Source organism: Lithobates pipiens, unplaced genomic scaffold (assembly GCF_037356315.1).
Source record: "Lithobates pipiens isolate NorthernLeopardFrog02 unplaced genomic scaffold, aLitPip1_a1.2 Scaffold_19, whole genome shotgun sequence".
NCBI classification, from domain to species: Eukaryota; Metazoa; Chordata; class Amphibia; order Anura; family Ranidae; genus Lithobates; species Lithobates pipiens.
Window position 1 is genome coordinate 278061562 of NW_027507764.1, and position 12889 is coordinate 278074450.

The window sequence follows — 12889 nt, forward strand, 5'->3', positions numbered from 1 at the left end:
TTGACCTACAGGTAAGCCTAGATTAAGGCTTACCTGTAGGTCCAAGAAATATCTCCTAAACCTATAAGGTTTAGGAGATATTTACCCGAAGACAGCTACCGCTGTATGGCGCATTTGCCGTAGACAGCGACGCACAGCCGCACTGGGCAAGCCGCAGATCGCGGCGATATGCCACGAGTGTCGGCTCCCGTGCGCATGCTCGGGAGTGACGTCATTGTGGCTCCAGCAAATCACAGCGCCAGAGCAGCAAGACCCGGAAGTCGCTCCGGGATACATGGCAGCGGCGAAGAGGAAGATGGAGGACTGCTTCGGGGGCTTCGTTCTCAGGTAAGTTATTCATAATGAGCTACTATGCTATGCATACTAGCTCATTATGCCTTTGCCTTACAGGGTGTGTTTTTTATTTTTTTTGCCTTAACTTCCTCTTTAACAGGAAGTTTTGAAAATATTGCACTTAGAGTTAAAATTAGAAGATAGCCAATAGCAGGGAGGCTGTACATGGACACCTGTCCGAGAGACCTAGTACGCAGAGACCTCAGGGCGCGTGTTTCAGAGCCTACTTTATTGAACAGTTTCCACACTAGGACCCATAAGTGGGATGAATCTCTTGTAGTACTGCAGTGAAAAACTGTTGGGGCCTGGAGCTTTGCCTATTTTAGAGACGCTAAGTGAATCCTGCAGTTCATCTAAGGTTATTGGTGCCTTCAAATCTTCTCGAACCTTGGGGGTTCCATTTGAGTCTGGGATAGGGACTGTTGTAGAGGGAAGAATAAAAGTCTCTAAAACCCTGTGCAATCTGTTTAGGGAGCACCAATTTTTTGCTGTGTTGTGTAATAATTTGGGGGATATATGAAGCTAATTTGTGTTCTCTAATTGACATTCTCCTGCATTTATCTCCTGACTCATAGTGAAGTCTTCGGCATCTTTGTATGGCAGCCTTGGCTTGGTATCTTAATTCCATAGTCTGCTTGTGAAGGGAAAAGAGGTTTTGTTCAATTGTTGGATTTGGGGCATGTTTGTGTTGGGCCTCTACTTTGTGGATGTTGTGGAGGAGAGATGCAATTTTCTCCGCCCCTTGGTGTTTAAGCCGTGCTCCATGTTTGATGATTACACCTCTGATAACTGCCTTGTGGGCTTCCCATAGGATCCCTATATCGCAGTCAGGTTGTTTTTTGATGTGAAAGTACAGTCACAGTTCTCGGACATCCTCCGTTAACTCAGGGGTCTGCAGGAGGCTATCGTTCAGTCTCCAAAACCTAGTCTTGGAACCTCTGAGATTTTGTATATTAACTCAATTGGTGCATGGTCTGACCAATTGCTGAACTTTGTACAGCCTGTAACCGTGCGATGTGGGATCAGAAAATAGCCCATGCATGTGTAGTTGAGGAAAGGCGTAAAAAGTGTTTCTCACTTGAGTGCTGTAATCGCCAGATGTCAATCATTTGGGCCTTGTGATGGGAATGTAACACTTGCTTGTGAACACCAGGAGTAACTGAGGATGAGCCAGAGGAAGTATCCACATTGGAAGTAATGTAACATTGAAGTCGCCTGCTAAGATCAACTTGCCTTCAGAGAATTCCAAGAGCAGGTCTATTGTGCGGCTAAGAAAAAAATCTTGGCCGTCATTAGGGGCATATATAGTAGCAAATGTAAATTTAACCTCTCCTATTGAACCTTTAATGAACAGAAAGCATCCTCTGGGTCTGGCAGGGTGTCCTGGCAAGACCATGGGAGCCGGTTGGATAGTAGTATGGATACGCCCTTGGATTTGGCTAAGTCATTAGAATGATAAGTAACTGGGTAAAACCTATTCTTTAAAATGGGAAGTTTATCATCTCTGAAGTGCATTTGCTGGATAAACACCACATTGACACGTGAGCGTTTCAGGTCATTTAAGAGTATATGTCTCTTTTCGGGGGTATTTATCCCCTTGGCATTGAGTGAACATATCTTAACAGTAACCATCCCAGGGTAAGGAGCAGGGATTAGAGAGGGAGAGAGAAGGGGTCACAGTACCAAAAGCAGTATAGATGAAGTAGAAGTAGAAAAAACTACTATAAACAGAAAAAAATGTGTAATTTGGTTCAGAGGGTCGTGTAGCTAGGTACACGGCCCTTGAAGCTATAGTGGCAAAATATTGCCAGCAGTACAATTTAGCCAGCGTTTTCGCTGGGGAAATGCATCAGCATAAGTGGGGGAGTGGGTAGACAGGAACCAACCCCACCCAACCCTGCATGAAATAACATTACAGTAATGGCAAGCATAAAAGTGTATTTGTATAACCTAACGAAAGAACATTCCCTCCACCATGTCAGAGGACCTAACTGCACACTTGGGATATATCAGACTGACACCCAGGGAGGTTATAAAAATTTCTAGTAGGAATCAAGACATGGGAGGACCCTCATGCCATCAAAAAGAGGTAGATAGAGACAGTTCTGCAGAATTTAAATAATACAGGTAAGTTGAGTCTATCAAACTCCATTTACAATGCTACAGAGTGACTTTCGACATCAAGTCTTGACCGATTGTGCCTTACATGTGCATCAAGTGCTGCAATTGCAATATCTCTAGAGTCTGACTGCCAGGCTGCATAGTCCAGCTGCATTTTTTATTTTTTTATTTTGATTTTATTGAAGGATACTACAGAGTATAGTTACAACACTATCAGAATTTTTGTACAGAGAAAAAGCAGTTATGAAGAAAGTAGCAAAGTACACAACAGTAACAATGTGTCTTGCAGCAGATCAAAAGTAGTAACCTTCAAATTAACAAAAAAAGGGGGTAACTGGATGGATCTAAAGAGGGTTCCTAGATTTACCAAGAGAATACAAATGAATGATCTAGGAGGAGGTGTGGGGAGAAGAGAGGAAAGAAAGGGGAGGAGGTATGGGGAGGAGAGAGGAAAGAAAGGGGGGGAGGGGGCGAGCACCAAGTTCTTGCTAAAGAGGTAACTTGGGGGTAGACATTGAATTTGTGGCTGCAGTATCGAGGGTAGCGTTCTCCATTTTGTTGTATTTAGGAGGAGAAGGGGTTGGTGGGCGAGAGATGATCTTGTGCGATTATGTCTTGTCAGAAGGTGAGTACCTTAGGTTGTGGGTCTTTCAGTTGGAGAAAGCAGCCTCGCTTACGGTGTTGAGGGAGGCTGAATGAAGTTCCTTGAGTTTTGCCTGATCCATAGGAGTGCATATTGGGACCATAAAAGGTTGCCATTTTGGGGGGCGCATGCGCGAAGTCTAGCATGGCGGTCGCATCCTGCTAAGGCTCCGCACTCTCCACCACTGTATCGGGACCTAACTACAGAACCGGACCCGCAATACTTGCGTTATTGGACTGTACCTCTACCTCGCAAACCCTGGCATCAAACGGTATGGTGCTCACAGGTCACAGAGGTAAGAACAAACCCAAACCCATCAAGGAGGCCCTCGCCTGTGCTTCGTCTAAAATGGCGGCTAAGGCCCTTGCTATCCAGCAGGCCTCCTCTGCCCCCAGCCGCGAAACTTCAGACAGCGATACTGATCATGAGGATAACATACATGATCCCGCGGAAGCTTCCTCTTTACCACCGAGTATGATCCCTAGTGACTTTCTTAAACACATGGAAACCATGTTACAGAAAGCCTTGAAGGTTACCTCAGAACAGATCACCGACAGACTCTCGCGGGAGATACGCGACATCGGCCAACGCACAGCCGCCTGGGAGTCCAGAATGGACGATATTGAACTTACCTTACAGGAACAGGCCCAAGAGCAAATTGCCCTCCGTGAGGAGAATGTCACCCTCCTCTCAAGATGGGAGGACGCCGAGAATCGCTCTCGAAGAGCCAACCTGAGAATAAGAGGAATCCCTGAGACTGTTGACGATGTTCAGTCCTTCGTAACGGCCATGTTTCAGGAATTAGCCCCGGGCATTCCAATCGAACGTCTGGAATTCGATCGAATCCACAGGGCACTGACCCGCAGACAGGCGGACGGACCTCCCAGGGATATCATCGCTAAGCTGCATTTTTTTCGCACGAAAGAACAACTACTCACTGCAGCACGCAATAAAGAGTCGTTGCAATTTCAGGGCCACACTTATCAGCTGTTTTCGGACTTGGCTCCCCTCACCATCACCAAGCGCCGGGCCATGAAACCACAATTACAGATCTTACTCCATCACCAATTGAAGTACACCTGGAGGTTCCCGTTTGCCATACAATTCTCCTATCAGGGTCAGCAACACACTTGCTCGTCCCCGGAATCGTTGCAACGTCTGTTGGAGAGCCTTCACCTAGTCCGTCCGGACCTACACTCGGAGACCAGCTTACCCCGCACTCCAGCACGTTCGGCAGCGCACCCTTACTCAGCTACGCCGCATCGTAACCAGCCTGGCCCGCTGTCTGTCCGCAAGGGAACCCCCGCCAGATTGTCGGATGACAGAGCTTCCACTCCCAAATCTCGCCCACCGCGCTGAACTAACTGTTCCGAAAATGTCACTTCTTTCTTTTTCAGGTTTCTATTGCTAAATTTTCTACATTTCCCTGTGAGACCTCTAAGATTCGGATATCCGAACGGAAGATGGATGGTGTCCCCTACTCCGGAGGACCTCTTCCGCCGAATCTTTTCGACCTGCTGTTTCGTACGTACTTGTTCTTGTTTGTTCTTCTTTTCGTTTTTTTCTTTTTCAAGTTCTTCAGCACCGACGACTTCTTAATTCAAATTTTTTGCTATCTATCCGTTTTTTCTTTTGACCTGAGGCTCCTTGCCTACATGGAGCCTAATGCCCCGTACACACGAGCGGACTTTTCGACATCCAAACTCCGACGGACTGAGTCCGGCGGACTATCCGCTCGTGTGTGGGCTGCAACGGACTTTAGCTTCGCAAAAGTCTGACGGACTTTAGAAATGAAGCATGCTTCAAATTTTCCCGACGGAACTCCGCCGGACCCGGTCCCCTTCGAAAAATTCGCTCGTGTGTGTGCTACTCCGACGGACTAAAACCGACGCTAGGGCAGCTATTGGCTACTGTCTATGAACTTCCTACGTCGAATCCAGTCGTACGTCATCACGTTCGACTCCGTCGGAGTTTGGTGTGATGGTGTGTGGTCAAGTCCGTTCGGTCGAAAAGTCCGCCAGAACTCCGCTAGAACTCCGTCGGAAGTCTGTCAGACTTAATCCCTCTCGTGTGTACGGGGCATAACTTTCATATTGTTCCATTGTATTGTGAATCACTTTTTATTGCTATGCTAAAAGAGCCTCACACCCACACTATATTGGTCCAGTGAGGTCAGGTTATATCCGCGATTATTTTTTTTATATGATCTAATAATTGCATTTGTAGATGATGTTAGCTTTTTTTTAGTTAATTATCTACTATATACCCACCAGCTCCCCATTTGCCCTCCCTCCTTGGCTTTCGCCTCCTCTGGTTTCTATCCCTATCCCTCCCCAATTTACCTGATGACCTCTGCCCCCCCCCCCTTTTTTTTTTTCTCTTTTCCCTTCCCCCCCTCCCTAGCCTATCCTTCCCCTTCCCGACTAACCCTCTCCCTATCCCCCTCTTCCCCATCTCCATACACCTGCACACCCAAAGACCCCTGAATTTCCGCCCTGGTGGGGTGTTATATATCACTTTATTGTTCTATCCGACACCTCTGGGTGTCTTGCCCATTAAGACAAGTCCTAATGTTCATTTTTTTAATATTATTTTCTTTTTCGTTTTGGTTTTTACTGGTTCTGTAAATTGCAGTGTTTATGTATAGTTGCTGTCCCGACGGTGGTGGAGAATAGCCACTGCTCCCCTCCCTCAGAATGTGCGCTCTCCTGGGCTGCCTGTGTTGGACCCCGGAGACTGAGCATTGTTTGGCCGAGCAACCTATCTTGGTATCTGACTGTTTATGTCATCTCATGGTTTGCCCTGCAGACAAATTTCCTCTTCTCTCCTCTCTCTCCTCTCTCTGCTCTCTCCTTCCCCCCTCCCTTCCACTTCTCTCGGCTCTTCTTGGCCGGTCGGTTCCTACTCCTTACATAATATTTTATAGCTCTTCTCACCCTGTCTTTCGATGGCCCCTCTGAATATTTTATCTCTTAATGTCAAAGGCCTTAACTCCCCCAGTAAGAGGGTTAAGGCCTTCCGAAACTTTCACTCTCTGAAAGCAGGTATAGTTGCTTTACAGGAAACGCACTTTTCAGGTTCCCAAACACCAAAGTTTTTTAGCTCCCGTTACCCTCAGGTCTTTACGGCCTCTGCAGACTCTAAACAGAGGGGTGTCCTGATAGCATTCCATCATTCTCTGCCTTTTACACCCACAATAGAAATTAAAGACCCAGAGGGGAGGTATATCATCTTGGTAGGCCTACTCCAAGATACTGAAACCACTTTGGTTTCCTATTATGCCCCGAACGGTAACCCTAACCCTTTTTTTTCGCACCTATTACAGGTTATTAAGACCCACAGTAGGGGTACACTCTTTATTTGTGGGGACTCCGACCTGACTCTGCAACCACATATAGATAAATCGCCGTATACGCCTGAAGGTCATTCCCTTTCGACTCAGCTACGGAAACAGTTCCTTTCGGCTTCCCTCATAGATACCTGGAGGGAGTGTAATCCTTTGAGAAAAAATTACACATTTTATTCTTATCCTCACAATTCGTTTTCTAGGATTGATCATATTCTGACACCCGTAGCATCCTTCCCAGTTGTTCTCCAGTCCACCATATGTCCGATTCCCTGGACCGACCACTGCGCTGTAGTCACTACTATCGCCTCATTGATCCCTAAAACCAAGGAAAGGTCGTGGAGCATGAACGAATCGCACCTTACTGATCAATCATACTGCTTTGATATTCGTTTTGCTCTCACTGACTACCTGCAACATAATTCTAACCCAGATATCTCCCCGGTACTACTTTGGGAAGCCCATAAACCGGTAATTCGAGGCAGCTGCATATCCCTAGCCACACAAATTAAGAAAGACCGACAGATCAGACAGCAAAAATTAGAAGAAGAATATCACTCACATTTCCTCCAGTTCCAAAGTTCACCGACAGAGTCCCATAAGCTTATCCTTGAAAAAACTAAATTGGAATTGGATCTTTTGTTAGCTGAATCAGCGGACAAGGTTCTTCGTAAGTCTAGTCACACGATATACACCAAAGCTAATAAACCGGATACCTTTATGGCCCTACGTCTCAGACAACCAGATAAAATCTGTAAGCCGATTAGACTTAAAACTGCTAAGAACTCCCACACAAGCAACCCCATCAAAGTTCTAGCTGAATTCCGTGAGAAGTTGGCTGACCTTTACTCAGATAAAACTCAGTTCTCTCCTCAGCATGCCGAATCCCTACTTCAGAACCTGTCTTTACCTGAACTATCCCACACAGCCAGAAACTCTATTGACGCTTTAATCACTACAGATGAAGTTCTGGAAGCTATAAAATTGCTCAAGCCACACAAACGTCCAGGCCCGGACGGTTTACCTGGCAGTTATTATAAGAAATTCTCAGATATCCTGGCTCCCTTATTGGCAAATTCGTTTAATGCCCTGTTGAAACAACAACCCCTTGGTAGAGACTCTCTATTGGCCAAGATAGTTATGATCCCTAAACCCAACTCAGATGACACCCAATGGTCCAATTATCGACCAATTTCCCTGCTAAATGTAGACATAAAAATTCTATCTAAAATCTTAGCATTGCGTCTCAATCTGATCATAGGAAATCTGGTCCACAAAGACCAAGTAGGTTTTATCCCCCGTAGGCAAGCTAGTGATAACATTTGCCGAGTAGTCCTGTTACAACACCTAGCGAGAACACGCTCCATCCCCATGCACCTCCTATCCTTAGACATCAGAAAAGCGTTTGATACAGTCTCGTGGTCCTATCTCCACTTCATTCTGAAACGTTGGGGTTTTGGCCCCCACTTCCTACAGTGGATCACGTCTTTGTATGCTGACCCGCAAGCTTTGGTGACATACGCTGGGTTTAACTCCCAAAGTTTTCCTATACGAAGAGGGACTCGGCAGGGATGCCCCCTGTCGCCACAACTCTTTGCTTTAGCAATAGAACCCCTGGCTGCTTTGATTAGAGCACACCCAGATATTAGGGGACTGGAGGTTGCTTCTGTCACTCATAAACTATGCTTATTCGCTGATGACGCACTATTGTTTGTCACCTCTCCACACACATCCATCCCTAATTTAATAAATCTCCTTGATAAATTCTCTAAAATCTCTGGCTTAGAAGTCAATCAGAAAAAATCCAAAGCCCTTAATGTGTCGCTTCTTAAGACTAATTTCCCATTTCAATGGTCTGATTCGGCTACCCCATATCTGGGTATTAAACTAACCGAAGATCCTGCGGACCTCTTCCGAGCAAATTACCTCCCAATGTTGAGGCATCTCTCCTCCTTACTCCAGGAGTGGCGGCCCCTCTCCATATCCTGGATGGGACGTATTGCCGCGGTCAAGATGTCCCTACTCCCTAAACTTCTTTATTTATACAGAGTCCTTCCCATCTCGGTTCCCCCTTATTTTCATCGCATAATCCAAGGCCGGGTATTTAATTACATATGGGGCCCTGTGAAGCCACGAATATCTAGACCCACTTTGCTTCGCCATCATAGGGCCGGTGGGCTGGGCATACCCAATTTCCAACATTATTACCACGCGGCCCAACTTGCTCAAGCCACGCTTTATCATGCTAAAGTGGAAATCCCCATCTGGGTGAGCCTTGAAGCAGTAGATCTTCACCCTATATCCCTAACTAATCTTTTCTGGCTCCCCCTGCTTCCCGAGGCCCAATATCCAACCCCATAACCTCTACCTTTGTCAAACTCTGGGATAAACTTCGTAAACCGTTTCATTTGATCTCCCCGCACTCCCCTTTGTTGTCCTATATCGGTCACCCTAAGTTCTATCCAGCCTACACCTCCCCTTCCTCATTCCAAGCTTGGGAACGTGCAAACCTAACGCGTATATGTGACCTAGTGGCCAGGGATACGGTCAAATCGTTCCCTTCCCTGCAAGCTCAATCACAATTGCCAAATAATGAATATTTTCGCTATCTCCAAATATCACAGTTATACTCACACCTTACCTCCCAGCCGTCAACACTCCCGACATATGCGCAGTCTTGGTCCAGGGACCTGAACTTAAATCTGGAAGAAAACGACTGGTCTGATGTATGGCTACACACTAAACTATCATCATCGAACATTGTGGCTCTAGAGGCGAGCTACAAGGTTCTCATGCGTTGGTACCTAGTACCAGATAGAATTGCAAAGTTTTTACCTTCATATTCTCCAAACTGTTTCCGTGGCTGTAGCGAGAGAGGCACGCACTTGCATATTTGGTGGACCTGTCCAGTGGCACAGTGCTTCTGGACTGAAATATTTTTGGTTCTATCCACTCTGTTCACCAGTTCATTAGATCCTGACCCAGCACTAGCCCTTCTCAATTTTTACCCAGATTCTTTCACTAGGGCCCAGATACGCCTTGCTCTGCAGGTCACCACCGCTGCTAAACAAACAATAGCTAAAGCATGGAAGACATCTACTCTTCGCTTGGCTGAAGTTAAGAATAGAGTTACACAAGCAATGATACACAGTAAAATTGAAGCTACTGTTAAAGATACTGTCCCCAGACATACCAAGATATGGCAACCATGGGTTGATCACTACTTACCCCCGCATTTTGACCATCGGTTATTAACACCTTAAATCCCAGCCCCCCCCTGAATGACAACCTTTTCCTGGTCCTTGGTAGCTGTTTGGGAACCGGCCGGCCATCTTACCCACTCTTCTGATCCCTCTTTTTTCATCTCCTCTATGGTCCCATTCTGCCATCTCTCTGCCCCTCTTCTACTTTTCTTCTCTCACTTCTTCCCTTCTATTTTCCTTCTTTCTCTCATTTCCCCCTTTCTTCATCTACTCTTTTCGCCTTGCACTTTAATTTCTGTCTTAAGGAAGTACCCAACTGTGATAAAGGTTCACCCTAGTGGTGTTCCTGGGCATAATCAGTTATGATTTGTATGTGTTGTATTTGTTTGTAAACACGAAACTAGATATTCTGCTTTCCTTTTGATTCTTAGCATCCTGGCCTTTGTTTGAGATGCTCACGTCTATTACACATTGTAAAGATCGGATCATGAGAATACTTGTTCTCAAGAAGCTATACTTTATTTTACATGACTTTTATGTCACCACTGTTACAATTTGATGCAAATTTTGGTACTATCTGTTATTTATTTCTTAACGTTGTGCAAGACGAATTGTAAACTTCTCTGAGCTGTATGTACCTTGCATTAATAAAAAAATTTTGAAAGAAAAGGTTGCCATTTGTTGTAGAAATGTGTTTTGGTCTTTTCATGTGATAAGTCTGTGTTGAGTTTGTCTATGTTTGAAAAGTAGTTGTAAGAGGTCTTTTGTGAGGTGGTTGGCCATACATTGGAGGTCCAGTTTTTTTTTCAGAATGGATTTTCTGGCAAGTAGGAGGCATATCAGGGACCAGTCTTTGCCGTAGGGGTAGAGTTGAGTGACCAGGGCAGTAGCCGAGTGTCCCAGTGGCCAAAGATAAGGATCAGGGGGTCTTTGGGCAGTTTCAGCAAGGTTACTTCAAAGATGTAGGATAGGACTTGATCCCAGAAGGTGAAGATGTAGGTGCACGGCCAGAAGCGATACGTCGGGAAGGCCTGGGGTGTTGACAAAGAGGGCAGATAGAGGTGGTTTGGCCTTGTTTGGTCAAGAAAAAGGGGATATGAGCCTAGTGTAGAATTTTCAATTGGGTTTCTCTCCAAGATTCATTGAGAACCAATTTGTGGATGGCATTGAGGCCTTGTAGGAGTTTATCCACCAGCTCAGTATCCGGAAAGTCTTTTGCCCTGTTGGCCGCTGATGAGGATGTTAGAGGAGGAGTAGTTTTCAGAAGAAGAGGTTGGTAAATGTCCAAAATGTTGTATGAGTCCTCTGAGAAAAGGACACCCGTGAAAGATGGTATGAACCTTTTACTGTCATCTCTGCAGGCATTTTTCATAAAAGAAAAATTGTCCATATCGAAAGTCATGTGATGGAGGACGCAAGAATTTGTCAGCTAAAGTTTGGAAATCGATAGGGCGACCAGTCTCCAAGTCACATAGTAATGAAAATTTTATGAGGCCATTTTGCTGCCATGTGACCAGGGCCAGACTTACCATTGGGCTTGACTGGGTTCAAGCCCATGGGCACCACCCAATAGGGGGCCCCGCCCGTTTACGTTTAAATATCATATTTTTAAATATCATATTTGTTACAATATAATCATTTTATCCCATGTTATTGCTTTTATTAATCTTCTGGTTTGTTTTTAATTATTACATTGTTTACTGTGTATATGGTTGTTTCCGCAACTTTTGACCACTTCCTTTAAGCACTTAACAACCAGCGCACGCCGATGTACGTCCTATTTTTGAAGAGGGATATCTCGGTAACGGCAGCAGCTGCTGTCACAACCAAGATTTCCATCTCTTCAGGCACCGGTCGTCTGTACGAAAACTGTGGCCTCCGTGGCGGGTTTGCCATGAGATCCCCGCTATCGGCGGCGGGAGAGGTGCCATGCCCCCTCCCGCGGCCCTCCTGCCGCTTGCCAGAGATGTCGGTAGCAGCGGAGCCGATCGGATCCTCTTCCTAGCTGGGTATAAAGATGAGTGAGGCTAAGATGGCCCCCGCTCGTCTCTATACCATAGGAGGGCGGAAGCGACATCAAAACGTCACTTCCGTCCATATCTCTTAAAAGGTATTTTTTTTTTATGTCATTTTTTCAAATTACTTTTTTTTTTCCTTTCTTTTTAATTGCATTTAAGTCCAAATATGAGATCTGAGGACTTTTTGACCCCAGATCTCATATTTAAGAGGACCTGTCATGCTTTTTTCTATTACAAGGGATGTTTACATTCCTTGTAGTAGGAATAAAAGCGATCCATTTATTTTTTATTTTTTTTAAACAGTGTACAAATAAATAAAATCAATTAAAATAAATAAGAAAAAAAAAAAGGTTTTTAAAAACACGACGAGCTCGAGCGCATACGTGAGTAGTGCCCGCATATGAAAACGGCAGTAAAACCACATGTGAGGTATCGCCGCGATCGGTAAAGCGAGAGCAATAATTCTAGCCCTAGACCTCCTCTAACGCAAAAAAATGCAACCTGTAATTTTTTTTTTAAATATCGCTTATGTAGATTTTTGAGGCTAAAAGCTTGACGCCATTCCACGAGCGGGCTCAATTTTGAAGCGTGACACGTTGGGTATCAATTTACTCGGCGTAACATTATCTTTCACAATATGAAAAAAAAAATTGGGCTAATTTCACTGTTGACTTATTTTTTTTATTCAAAAAAGTGTTTTTTTTTTTTTCCAAAAAAAGTGCACTTGCAAGACCGCTGCGCAAATACGGTGTGAAAAAAAGTATTGCAATGACCGCCATTTTATTCTCTAGGGTGTTAGAAAAAAAAAACAATATAAAATGTTTGGAGGTTCTAAGTAATTTTCTAGCAAAAAAAAACTGTTTTAAACATGTAAACACAGAGACTGAAAAAGAGGCCTGGTCCCTTAAGTGGTTAAGCATGTGTGTGTATATATATTTATCTGACCTTGTGAATGGTCAGCTAGATCGGATGAAACAGCGGATGCTGTGAAATGCATCATCTCATTGGCCACAACATACCTTCCGGTCTGCAGTGTTTGCGTTCCACCTTGGAATGCACTTCCGGCCTCTGTCTTCTGGTTCATGGATGCCATCAAAACTCCATGGCATGCAGCGCCTACACTGCCCTGTAGACATACAGAGCGCGGATAAGAGTTGACACCACTACCGCTTGTCATCATCGTCCTGCGGTGCCTCTGAGAACGATCGCTTACAATGTGAACCCA

At 45.1% G+C, this 12889-nt stretch overlaps 1 protein-coding gene across 6 annotated transcripts in view; it reads right to left on the minus strand.

Annotated features, from left to right (window-relative positions):
* The window catches only part of MARCHF6 (membrane associated ring-CH-type finger 6), a 1566402-nt gene that overhangs the window by 1021251 nt on the left and 532262 nt on the right, over nt 1–12889 (minus strand). The window lies entirely within an intron of this gene.